We start from the raw sequence: 12,124 nt of genomic DNA on the forward strand, positions 1-12,124 counted from the left end.
CCCTTCGCGGAGCTCGAGATTTACATTCACTCCCCGATCCCGAGGCTATCCCGGTCCTATGTCATACATCTTGGCTCCTTTGACTCTGCCAGCCATCCAACATTTTTGGAGGTTCTCTTCATGAAGCTCGACAGCTACTTTTATTCCCCTATTATGGGCATTTTACAGCCTGTGCAACACCTCTAAAAAGACCAGCAAGTATCCTGAACAACCTCCCATTACTTCCTTAAAATGTTCTTAATCAGTCCCATTTGGTATGAAAAATATTATACTTATAAAACCACAAAATCCTAAAATGGCAGCCAATGGGTTAAACATTTTCATCCTTAACCTATTCAGAAATAGTCAAGATCAAAACCCACTGCGCATTCACTAACTCCTTTAAAATATCCATTAAAAACGTTACCAGTAGAAAGAAAGTACAATTTCACCTTCCTTTCGCCATCTAGTACATTCCCACAATGTCTACTTTTCTTATAAAAATCGTTCAAATTTCGTATGAAAATTTGCTTGCTATGAATTCTGGTCGCCTGTTACTTTTCAGTGCAAATTCAAGAAAAATGTTTGAGATCTTGGTGGATTTTTTCGGTTTGAATTGGAAAATTTTTCACGATTTGAAAAACGCCTAAAAGTATGCAATCGCGGAAAAATTTTCGCAATGGGTGTACTAGCAGTAGTAATAATTTAACGCCTTGATTTATGCAATATGGAATTATTTTTCCGATTGGAAAGTCACATTAATATTGTGTCTTCGATACATATAATCCCTAAATCGATGCAATCTGAAGCTGAAATGGAAATTCTTATGGGAAAAATTAAAAACGCTGTGTTTTCGTTTATTTTCTTTTTATTTATGTAACGACAAATTACATTGTTATTACAATTTGGCATGCTCAATAACATTATGATATAATACGACAAAGATCTTTGACTTACATCGGAAAAATATGAAAATTTAAATACAATAATTGACTCTATAAACTATGGAACTATTTTTTAAGGTGCTTTGCTTTACTGGTGAATATGTCGGAGGTAGGTATCAATCCAAAATGTTAGTGGCAGGCTTAATGATACTCTGGAAACCGTTTGTAGTGAGGATAGCATTTCCTGTTCTGGTCACAATTCTGAGATCATCCTGTTCAGGTTGTTCTTACTGATCTTGAGCACTGTTCCTTAGACTCCTCCTCTGTCGACAGCATTGCTGGTCCTTAAATATTATATTTGCCACGTCCTGAAGAAAGAAAAACAACATTAACAGTTAATTAGTAAGTAAAGGACGAAGGAAATTTATGTAGCAAATAAGTACGTAAGTTACGGTGGGCTTCCCGTCTCAAATAAAAATAAACGCTTTAACTTTCGGGAACAATCTTTATTCGTTACCAAGTGAATGAGAACTGAACCTTGATCCCAAGTGTTGCACTTTAATTTATACTAAATTTGGAATGCGACGGGAAGATGCACAGACGCAACTTCAACAATTTAGAGCTAACCTGGCTACCGAATTCATATGCGTAATATGAGACGTGATAAAGGTGAGTGCGCGAGAAAACCTTCAGGCTGGCTTGCACCAATGTGTGGAGGTCAAGTAGCAATTGTTGATATGGGCAAGCATAGGGCTTTGAAAATTAGGATGAGGGGTAGCTGCGGGTTAGAAGACTACTCTACCGTCGGGGTCGAAAAGGAGGTTTCGGATCTGGAGGGATAACAGGAAGATTCTCTTCGACGATCTTGATTTCCATGGGTGGGGAGTTAAGGGAATTAGGATGGGAAAGACATTTATTGAGGAAGTTGAGGGCATGACGGGCTAGGACGGCGTCGATGGGGAACGTTTGGCAGGTGTCGTAGAGGATCTGGTTGGAGATGTGTTTGGAGCGGTCTTCGTTTTTATACTATAGATGTTGGAAAAGTAGCGTAAGATTCTGCGCTTTTTAAGTTGGAGTCATTCCATTTGGGTAGACGAACTGTTAGATTAGGATATGACGCCGAAAATGAGGAGGAGACGGATAAGCTATTTATAGCAAAACAGCTTGACTTTCGGAGTTGTTGGGATGTTCTGTTTCAGGATGGAGAAAAGGAATTTAAATGCACCAGTTGCACGGCTTAGTGCCTTCGTGATATGTGGGAGGTGGGATAGCCAGGAATTCGTAGTCACTCCAAGGAAGCTGACTTCATTTAATGTAGGGATTGGGGCGTTGTGAATTTTGAGGGATAAGTTCATCTTTGTGTTACCGCAGAATACGGTAGTTTCGGATTTCTGTGGATTTAGGGAGAGTTTCCTAAGGGTGAAGTACCGATAAAGCTCGTCCAAATAGGAATTCAGCCACCTGGATGTTTCTGGTGGAGGTGTAAAGGATGAGGTCATCCGCGTCTTGGAGGATTCGGGTTGGGTTAGCCGGACTTGAGAGTAGGGAGAAGAGAGGTGTTTGAGTTGGAGTTGAGATTTTCGCCCGTCGAGAATGCTAATAATTAAATTGCAGAGATGCGGATGGAAATGAACAACTTGAGATAGCTTATAAACAAGTCCGTATTGCCATACAGAGTCGAAAGCCTTCCTAATGTCGAGGAGACAGGCTATGGTAGCCGCTTTCCAGTTGAGGTCCAAGAGGACGTCCGATTTTAGAATGAGGGCTCAACGAAGTGTTTAGGTCGGTTGGCGAATTGAAAATCGAGGAGTGAGTGATTGGAGTCACAGTGCTCGTTGATGATTGCTTTTATTGTCCGCTCGAAGATCTTGGCGGATGATGATAAGATCGAGATAAGCCTGTAACTATCGCGATTTAGCGGATTCTGGTTTTTTTTTGGGGTTAGGAACTATCTGAACACTCTTCCAATCTGTTGGGAAGTGGGCATTGATTGGGCAGTGGTTGATCATGGAGGGGATGATGGGAGCAATACTAGAACGATGGAGTGGACTTTGTCAAGTCCAACCGATTTTTCAATTTTGGATGTGACGATGGACACCATGACGGAGTCTGGACTAACAAAGTGGATGGAGAGAATACTTTCGCGCTGACTTGGTTCGGCGAGGGTTTGATTGAAGGGATTTTGTGTAGGTTGAAGGATGTTTAAAGAAACGAAGGAATGGATTTGGGAGATTTCAGTAACCTCGTTGCCGAAACGTGGTTCACGGAAGTAGGGGGTGCAATGGTGTGCTTGAAGGAAGTGGTCAGCGAGGATGTTCACCTTTTCTGTGGGAGGATGTTTTGGGGTAGGATCGCGTTTTATTGGACAGATTTGTCTAAACGCGGGTAGGTTTTCCTGAGTTTCCTGTATGTACCAGGGTTCAGTTCGGTATTGGAGAGGTGGTTGTGGAGATATTAGGTGGAGAGGGTCCAGTTCACGGATTTCGGAAAGTAGGTAAGAGGATTGCGCAGAGTATCTATTTCTAAATAGTCTCCACCTCCTCCTTTTTGTAGTTGATATCGTTTAGGATATCATGAGGGAGGGTAGTGAGGTTGCGGTAGCTTAAGGGACGGGATGGGATCAATTCGTCACATACTTGTCGAATTGCTTCGGTGTATTGACGGACTGTTTGGTTGATGGTGTCGTTGGAAACTGTACTGCTTGATGGGAGTAGGAGGGGTTGGAATTTAGCTTTGAGGACCTGGTTGATGCGTTTCCAGTTTAGGTGCTGGCAGTTGGGAACTGAGGGCGGGGTGGCATGAATGATTCTCTCTTGACACTTGACACTTAGGATTATGGCAACATGATCACTGATGCTAGGAACTGTTTCCAGGAAAGGAAAGTTGTTTGGGTTGAAAATGGCAATTAGGTTACTGCTAATCGGGAAGTGGTCTAGGTAGGAAAGGTAGTAGCCTTGTTGAAGGTTGGAAGGACCTGACTGAAATGGGCTAGGTTGATTGTGGGATGAGAAGTTGTGAGGAAATGGGGGAGGTGTTCCCCGTTCTGATTTGACCGTGCATCGAGACAGGACGGGTGTCTGGTGTTGAGGTCTCCACCGATAATTAAGGACCATTGTGTTCCGGTAGGGTGGGGTTGAGAGGCGCATAGGGACTTGATGCGGATTAAGTGGTGTGTATCTAGGAATTGGTTAGGGCAGTAGATGGAGGCAACGAAGACCGAGGTTGATTTGTATTCGAAAGAGATGAGGGTGGCTTCAGTTGGTTTGCATGTGTTGGCCTGGCCTGTGGTCGGTCAGTCCGGAAGAGGTTGAAAGGGGGATGGTTTGTATCTACAGTTCAATCTAGTTTCACATAAGAGAACTACATTGGGTTTGTGCTCGCCAAGAAATAGCTCGAACTCGTGTCTGCGAGTTCACAGATGATGGAGTTGATGTTCAATTCGATTACTTTAACGTTCATTAATTGATGCCAAGATACCGACCATCGAGTTAGATATCTGCAAGGATTCTTGAGATTTCCTGGCGAGCTGAAGAAACTCAGGAGTGGAGACGGTAGTGGGGTAAGTTATACGGGTAGGTACATGGGGGGAGGTTCCACTTCGTGCGGCATCTGCGAAGGACACGGACGGACGAGTGAAGGCGGGATTCGTAATTCGGCGATAAGAAGTACGGGAGACAGTTATGGGAAGATGGTGGGTGGGAAGCGCAAGTTTTTATGCATCTTTCTTTGCCAACTAGTGGCAACAAATCGAGGGCATTTTCTATAATTTTCGGTATGGTCGTTGCCTCCAATCATGTGTTGGGTTGATTTAACCTTGCGTAACTGTCCTTCAATGACCATTGCGCCAAAAGTGATCAGCCACAGGTCGAGGTGAATATTATTGTTCTTTACCCAGGATGCTAGAGACTCTTGAGGGTAGTCTTCTTGGTAGGCAGGGTATCAATAAAGAACCTATTATGATTCTCCACTAGGATCTGCCTGATGGTAAAGTAGTCTTCCGGTGTTTTAGTCAAAATCTCTGTGACTTACTAATTGCTTTATCAGGTAGCTATTTGGGAGGGCGCGGAAAATGGTTTGTTTTCTGCTTTTAAAATTTTCGGGGTTCTCGATGACCACGAGTGGAAGGATTTTTCGACTTACCTCATGTTTGTTTGTTGGCGCTGCGCTATACTGGTCGTAGCGGTTTCTTGCCTCGGTTCGTCTGGTGATGGTAGCTTGGCCACGCTGACGGGACGTAGCTTTTTGGCTTTGGTCAGTGTGGGGAAGGCCTCGGGCTGGGACCTAGTTGGGACCGCAAGTGGTAGTTGTTCCATGTGCGCGGTCGTGTCGATCTCTTCTGGTTTTCAGCTAGCGATACGATCACGGCCGTCAGCTCTCTGATTCTATCTTCTTGTCGTCAGTTGTTCTCGAGGGCTTTTTTGAGTTTTCTTAACAGTCTGGGCCGTCCGGCTGAAGTTCAGTGGATGGGCTGTCTGTCGCCTTGTTTTTTTCTCGTGACTTTCGTGAACCTGTCGGGCTGTAAAGCTACTACTTTAAATTACACAGAAATTTCACTTCTTTATAACAATGTCTTCTTTTGTTCTATCACTTTTAAAATATGATACTTTTCCTTCAAAAATAAATGTTCGTACTAGAAATCGTTTGCACTCGCATTAAACTGCCACGGACTTCAAAGAAGCCTTCCGCTGTGAAAGTGCGTCTTACCGGTTGTGATGACATGGTCCAACTGAAATGAAATATGACTTTAAAAAAATACTTTGACCTGCTTTGGACGGAATTTTTTCTTATTTTAACGTCTGGCTTGATACAGAGCAGTAAGCAAGGCAGCTGACCTACATCGTCGACCCCCACACAATCTTACAGGTGCTTAGACTATGGTCAAACGCCTAAAACCTGCCGGGGATGCAGCATGTCGCAGATACGAACAGGTAGATAAAAAAGCAACGCTCTGCTACATAGTTTGGGCCTCCTATCTATATTTCAAACTTCTCGCTAAGTAGTTGTATGTCAGGGGAAGTCGTTCCTGGAAAATCTAGGCTCGTAATGAAAATTATATTGAGTCCTAGTAATCTTATTGTAGTCACTATTCCGCCCTTTCCCTTCTCCCACCTCACCGCCGTCAAAACTGCAGCCTGCGAACAAGACAGCCATAATAGCCACCTTCCATCCTCTCCGCCTATCAACCCAGTCAGCATGATATTATGGGACGCCTTTTTAAGAATTTAAATTATACTAGCATTGTATCAGTCGATTCTCGACATCCAGCGTAGACAACTTTTGTCAGGATCCACCCTCTCCCTCCCAAAGTTAAACAAAAACTCAAATTTTGTTAGTTTCTTTAGTCATTAATAATATCGTCAAGGGATGTCGTATTGCGTCCTAAAATAAATATTCTGCCCCTATAAACTACAGTACAACTAATAACCGACAGAAACCATATTACGTTCGCTACTTCCTTGGTGGAACCGGAAACTTCAAAAACTTAGGAAATCAACCAGGCGAACTCTGAACCGTGCTTGCAAAAGCAATAAGAACGAAGATTGGTTACACTTCCGGAACTCACAACTCTCAGAAACTCTGAATATTAGAGGCTCGTTAGGTGATCGAAACGAGACTCCTTAGAGCGTACTGTAAGGAACTGGAAGGCGAAAGAGAGCCTTCAGAACTATGCCTTTGAGTCCTTAAGAGGGATGAGTGGGCCAAGTTGGATTCTCTTAGAAAACCCGATGGTACTTTCACGAGTTTCAGACTAGAACTATACTAATTCTACCCCTCTTGGACTACCATTCGAGAGAACCGATGCGAGAACCTTTGAAAAAGTGAGAGCTGCTATACTGTCCTTTGAACATTTCAAAGCATCTGGTATAGATGGGATTTATCCAACAATACTAAAGGAAGATAAGGAACACTTAGAGCGATTGCTTAAACATATTTTTCTAGGAAGTCTTGCTCTGGGCTATGTGCCTACCTCTTGGCAAAAGGTTAAGTAAGTCTTCATACCGAAGCCTGGGAAAGATAACTATTCTAATTCAAAGAACTTCAGACGGATCAGCTTCACTTCATTCTTGTTGAAAGGCTTGGAGAGACGGGTTCAACGTCACATTCGTGGGAACGCATTTAGGTCGCGCCCACTTAATTAAAAACAAACATGCTTAACAGCTTGGAGAGTCCTGCGAGTCTAATCTTCGTTCTTTAGTTACAAGATAGAGGATGCAACTTTGAAGGGTGAGTACGCGATGGGGGTGTTCGTGGGCATTGAAGGGGCATTTGATTGTGCGACTTTTCAAAAACTTTGTGATACCTCCAGAGCGCATGGTGTTGATGATGCTTTAATTAAAGTGCATCCATGCTATGCTAACGCAGAGATTGCTGTGTGTTTAAGGAGGTGTGCTGTCGCCACTTCTGTGGAGGATGCTGATCCACTCACTACTATGCGAACTGCGAAATTTGCCAATATACGCTCAAGTGTATACTCATGATGTGGCTGTGCTTGCTATTGATCGGGATGCTGGAACAGTGTGTAGGAATATACATCGTGCCGTTGCTCTGATAGACAGTTGGTGCCTCAGACATGATCTTTCAAATAAAACCACAATGATATTATCCACAAAAAGGAGAAAACTGGATGGACTTTGCCTCCCAAAGGAGTGGGAAGTGAAATATCTTGGAGTCACTCTAGATAAAAAGTCTCTTTGGAACAAACATGTAGAGGTAAAATTGAAACGAGCTCACGCAGCTTATGGGCTGTGCAGATAGACCTTTGCCTCGACATGGGGACTTTGGGCTCATGTGGTAATGTGGATACATGTTGGTATCTTTAGGCCGATGTTCGCGTTTGCATCCGTAGAGTGGTGGGTTAAGGTGAGACAAAAAGGTTTTGACCATAAACAAGCCGCACTGCTAAGAACTGTGTGTCTGGGTATTACCGGAGCCATGAGCACCACATCCGGCGTAGTTCTAAATGCATTACTCAATTTCAAGCCCCTAGATATATTATTTAAAGCACTGCAATGAGAGCAGCTGCCAGATAAATTCGATAAGATCTATGGGGACACAACGGATGTTTGGTAGAAGTTATGAAGTTATCCTGAAGCGTAGAGATAACTGGGAAGTCTTCTACGCCGATAGCTCAAAACAGAACAGGGTTCTCGAGCAGGAGTCTACCTCTCGAATAAAAACGAGAAGTTTGGTTTTTCTTTTGCGACAATATGCATATATACAAGGGCGGCAAACTGCGTGATTAACGAACGATTGAAAAACAAGCGCATCGCAAACTGCAGTGATAGCTAGGCTGCATTGAAGGCGTTGAGTAGTCCTTTGATCGCCTCGAAAATCGTTCAGGAATGCAGAAACCGTTTGAACTCTATTTCTAGATTCAATACGGTGGAATTACCCAGAGTAAATGGTCACTGTGACGTAGAGGGAAATGAAATCTCAGATGCTTTAGCGAAAGAAGGTCAATCTTCCCTATGCCGGGGCCGGAACCAACAATTGGAGTACCAGTAGCATTGGCTAAGGCTGTTTTAAAAAACTGAAAACAAGCTTCCCACAATGACAGGTGGCAAAGCGTTAATGCTGCTAGACACACCAGACTTTTCCTGTCAGCACCGCAAAGTTTATCCTGTTGAAAAGCTGGAGTACTTGGACGCATCAGGCATCAGATCTTGGAGCCGATGTTCTTCAATTGCGACGGGTAGCATCACATCCACTAACGGAAATCGTGCGATACGTACACGAATGGGGGATATTCCGTTAGATGAAGGTGTCGAGTACAGTGAGCCACCACGCTTTGAGTGCTCAGAAGCTATATCTTCTCCCCCACCAGACACACACACACACACACCTAACTTATTACTAAGAATGAATACCACAAAGTACTCACCTCTCTGATTAATGTGGTTGTTACTTCAGGCAACATACTGGACGTTGGCATCGTAGCCGAGAAGAAGTGGTAGCACCTTCCTTTCGAAGAACTTCGCCAGTCTAACGGCTTATTCCTTGGGGATCCTGGACCTCCTGGGAAGTGTGCTGATGCCACGATGGCCTTTCGAGTTTTTCCCCCGGGTTCCGGTGCCACTTTGAGAGCTTCGAGCTCTCCGGCTAGAAACTCCGAATGACTTATATATTTTAAATTTCTTTTGAGGATAGTGCGAGCTTAAGGTTTTTCACAAGAGAAATTTCAAATTACCTACATACTTCCTCCTTGAAGACCGCGAATCTGCCCTCGGTACAACCAGGATTCTTGAACCAGCACTATTCCAAAGTTATCCTTGGAACTCGGAATCACTGCAGATGCAGCTTTTGTATGGTGGAGGTTTACCTAGGCTATTTTGTTGCTGCTCATCAGCTCTGTTAGTCCTTGGATCTTTCCTTGAATGTCGGAGCACCACCCGCCTCTTCCGTTCTGTTCGACTTTAGCTCTAGGGGGCCTAAATCAAGGTTTCCCCTCTTCCGTTGGAAGCTGGTCCACTTCCCTGCTCGGTCCTGTTCTTTCAGTCTCTATAGCTTCGGCGATTCCCTCGAAGATGCCGATGTGTCCTCCGAAGTATCCTTCCCTGTGCACGTGTATGGATACGCTAACAAATCTGTAATTGATGAGGCAGTTACGACGTTTAATCGCCTCCACAGATCGGTTGTCTATCCCAATCGTGAGGAGTTTATCTTTGCCCTCCTTGTTCCTTCTAAAAACTCTCCATAAGCGCGTATTTTGAGTGATGAGGAGGGGCAGAAGCTTCCAGTTTCAACCCTTTGCGACTTTAGGAAAGTAGACTGTCACCATGCATACACCCGGGATATCACCCCCCGCACATGTTTACAGTTACGTTCCCTTCCATCTTGGTATCTTAGAGACTATGGTCCTAAGCTAGTCTGCCGTGTCCTCCGTGGCGCAAACCCCAAGCAGCAGAATTTATTTCGCCAGCCGCAACTTCGAATTATGTATTAAAGTCACACGATGACAGTGGGAGCTGACAAGGGTATCACATTGATGAGCCTGATTTGCCCAAACAGCATGCTTATTTATGGAATAGTATTCCATTAATTCTTAGCAGTATGCAATGCTTTTTGCTATTTTGTTAGTTTCTTTATTCAACCCCTCATCTCCCGGGGGAAAGACCGGACCAAGTCAATATATTTTTATTTTGCTAGTTAATATCTCAAGGTCAATAATATCTTGTTTTCAAGTGAAATATAAATATCACCTTCAGTTCCTACCGGAAAGGACCTTCCAACTTCTCATGCTTGCTAGTGTTCCTCGCCGACTGGGGATATTTGTTTGGCACTGCGCTGTTCCAAAGATGCTGGAGCTCTCTCCTCACTTTGTTAAATTAGTGCAACCATTGATGCTTTACTCCAGTTATCAACAATCTGCGGGGTCGAGTACAACCTAATTTTCGGAGGATTTACACAAAGAGTCACGTGACATGAATTCAACTGAATGGATTTCGGTACCATGCAGTGCGATTGCGCACAAATCACGATATATGTCGTCATACCATAATTTTTTTCGTGTCTAAGGACATTCTCAATGGGGATGCTGTCACTGGGATGCTGGAAATCTTAATTTCAGTCCTGAATCCAGTCGAGTCAGCAGCAAGTCGGTAGCTGTTTTTCGTGAAGTTTATTCGCGTTGTATAGTCATCGTGTTCGGGAACGAGATATTAATGGATATTTGAGGTTTTTTCTGTGCGGATGGAACACTTTAGGGTTCATATAGTTTTCAAACAAGGGAAAATATACATATTGTTCACCTAATGAATGAGTAGTGTGTTGTCGGGTGTTTGGATAAATTTTGCATCACAGGAACAAAAGGTGTGAATAGAAAGGCGCGATTGTTGTTTCCTCTGTTTATTTGGAGACGCTGAGACAATGTGTTTCGTAATAAATTTAAGATAGAATCCTGTGAATGGTTTGTAGTGTTTGGTGTTGCGAAACTTCGCTATTGGACGGAGACAGTTCTAATAAGGTAAGATAAGTTTATTGGGATCAAACAGTGCAAAAACGGTTTAAGTAACTGAAATGTCCTCGTTTGAATCACTATACCAAGTGTGAATTAGTGGTAATGAATATGGAAATAATAAAAATTATAAATAAAGAAAGCCTCTTACAACGGAAGGAGTTTGATCACGTCACTTTGCCTAATCATGGCATGGTAAAATCTCCAATATTTCAATTACCCACTTAATTCAAGCGGGACCCTTATCCAACTAAAATCAGACACTTTCCCTTTTGTCACCATAATTGTTTCGTTCACTGTTTCTATATCACACAGAGATAAAACACGCAAAAGCTCTTAACAGGTTGTACGAGGTGACGTGTTTCCAATTCAGAACCGTGGGTACAGGGAAATTAGGTTTGTTTATGAAAGCTCTGAATGTCCCAAGAAATTGTTGTGAGGGTCATGGAACCTGTATATGTGGAATAAGTGAGATTCACAAGTGCTATCTATTTCTGCATACTTGCCCAGCTAAGTATGGAATTGGCCTCTCTAGCTTTTAGAAATAATACATAGTATGGAGTTAAGTATTCATCTCAGCTGTTTACAGATACTCTTTTGGGGGTTTCTTGAGTGTCTTCTTAACTTACAAATTCATTTTCCCTAGCACAACATTGAGTGTTATTTATGGAGAAAAGCGGATAATTTTGTATCTAAGTAATGATAGATACTTAATTGAAATAAGGAAGCTTATTTTTGGCAGTATTCTTGGATTTTGGTAAATGCCACTCTGGAGGAACTTGTACACTTCTAGAGTTTAGATAAAGTCATATTAGTAGTACGTTACTTCCGCACGCAAACGTGAAGGACAAAACCGATTTAGCTTAATAAAATGTAAAATTAATTGGAAAGTTCTTATACTGAAATTTGAGCTCAGTAGACATGGGAGACTGTTTCCTATAATATCCTCTAATTTGCTATATTTCCAACAAAACATGATTCAACAACCCCATAGAAAAAGTGAACGTCCTCGCTCACCACTTCCTCCAAGCCCTCCACTGCACGCTCCGCTTCCGTGAACCAAGTTTTGACAACGAGGTAAGCGGAAAAATCTCCCAACTCCTAACCCACCCCTCCTACCTCATTCCCCAACCCACACAAAATTCCTTCACCCACGCCCTCTCCGGCTTAAGTCAGCGAGAAAACATCCTCCCCATTCACTTTGTCAGTCCGGACTCTGTCAGGCCGGCCATCGCGCCCAACAAAAACAAAAAATCAGTTGAACTTGACAAAATCCCCTCTATCGTCCTCAAGAAATGCATCCCAA

At 43.1% G+C, this 12,124-nt stretch overlaps 1 protein-coding gene across 1 annotated transcript in view; it reads left to right on the forward strand.

The window, feature by feature from the left end:
* Positions 1 to 10,406: 10,406 nt before the first annotated feature.
* Positions 10,407 to 12,124, forward strand: part of LOC119659063 (feline leukemia virus subgroup C receptor-related protein 2) — a 159,582-nt gene continuing 157,864 nt past the window's right edge. The window contains exon 1 of the mRNA XM_038066975.1: positions 10,407 to 10,827. The gene's annotated coding sequence lies outside the window, so the exon portion shown is untranslated. The remainder of the gene's footprint in view (positions 10,828 to 12,124) is intronic.

This window comes from Hermetia illucens, chromosome 6 (assembly GCF_905115235.1).
Source record: "Hermetia illucens chromosome 6, iHerIll2.2.curated.20191125, whole genome shotgun sequence".
NCBI lineage: Eukaryota > Metazoa > Arthropoda > Insecta > Diptera > Stratiomyidae > Hermetia > Hermetia illucens.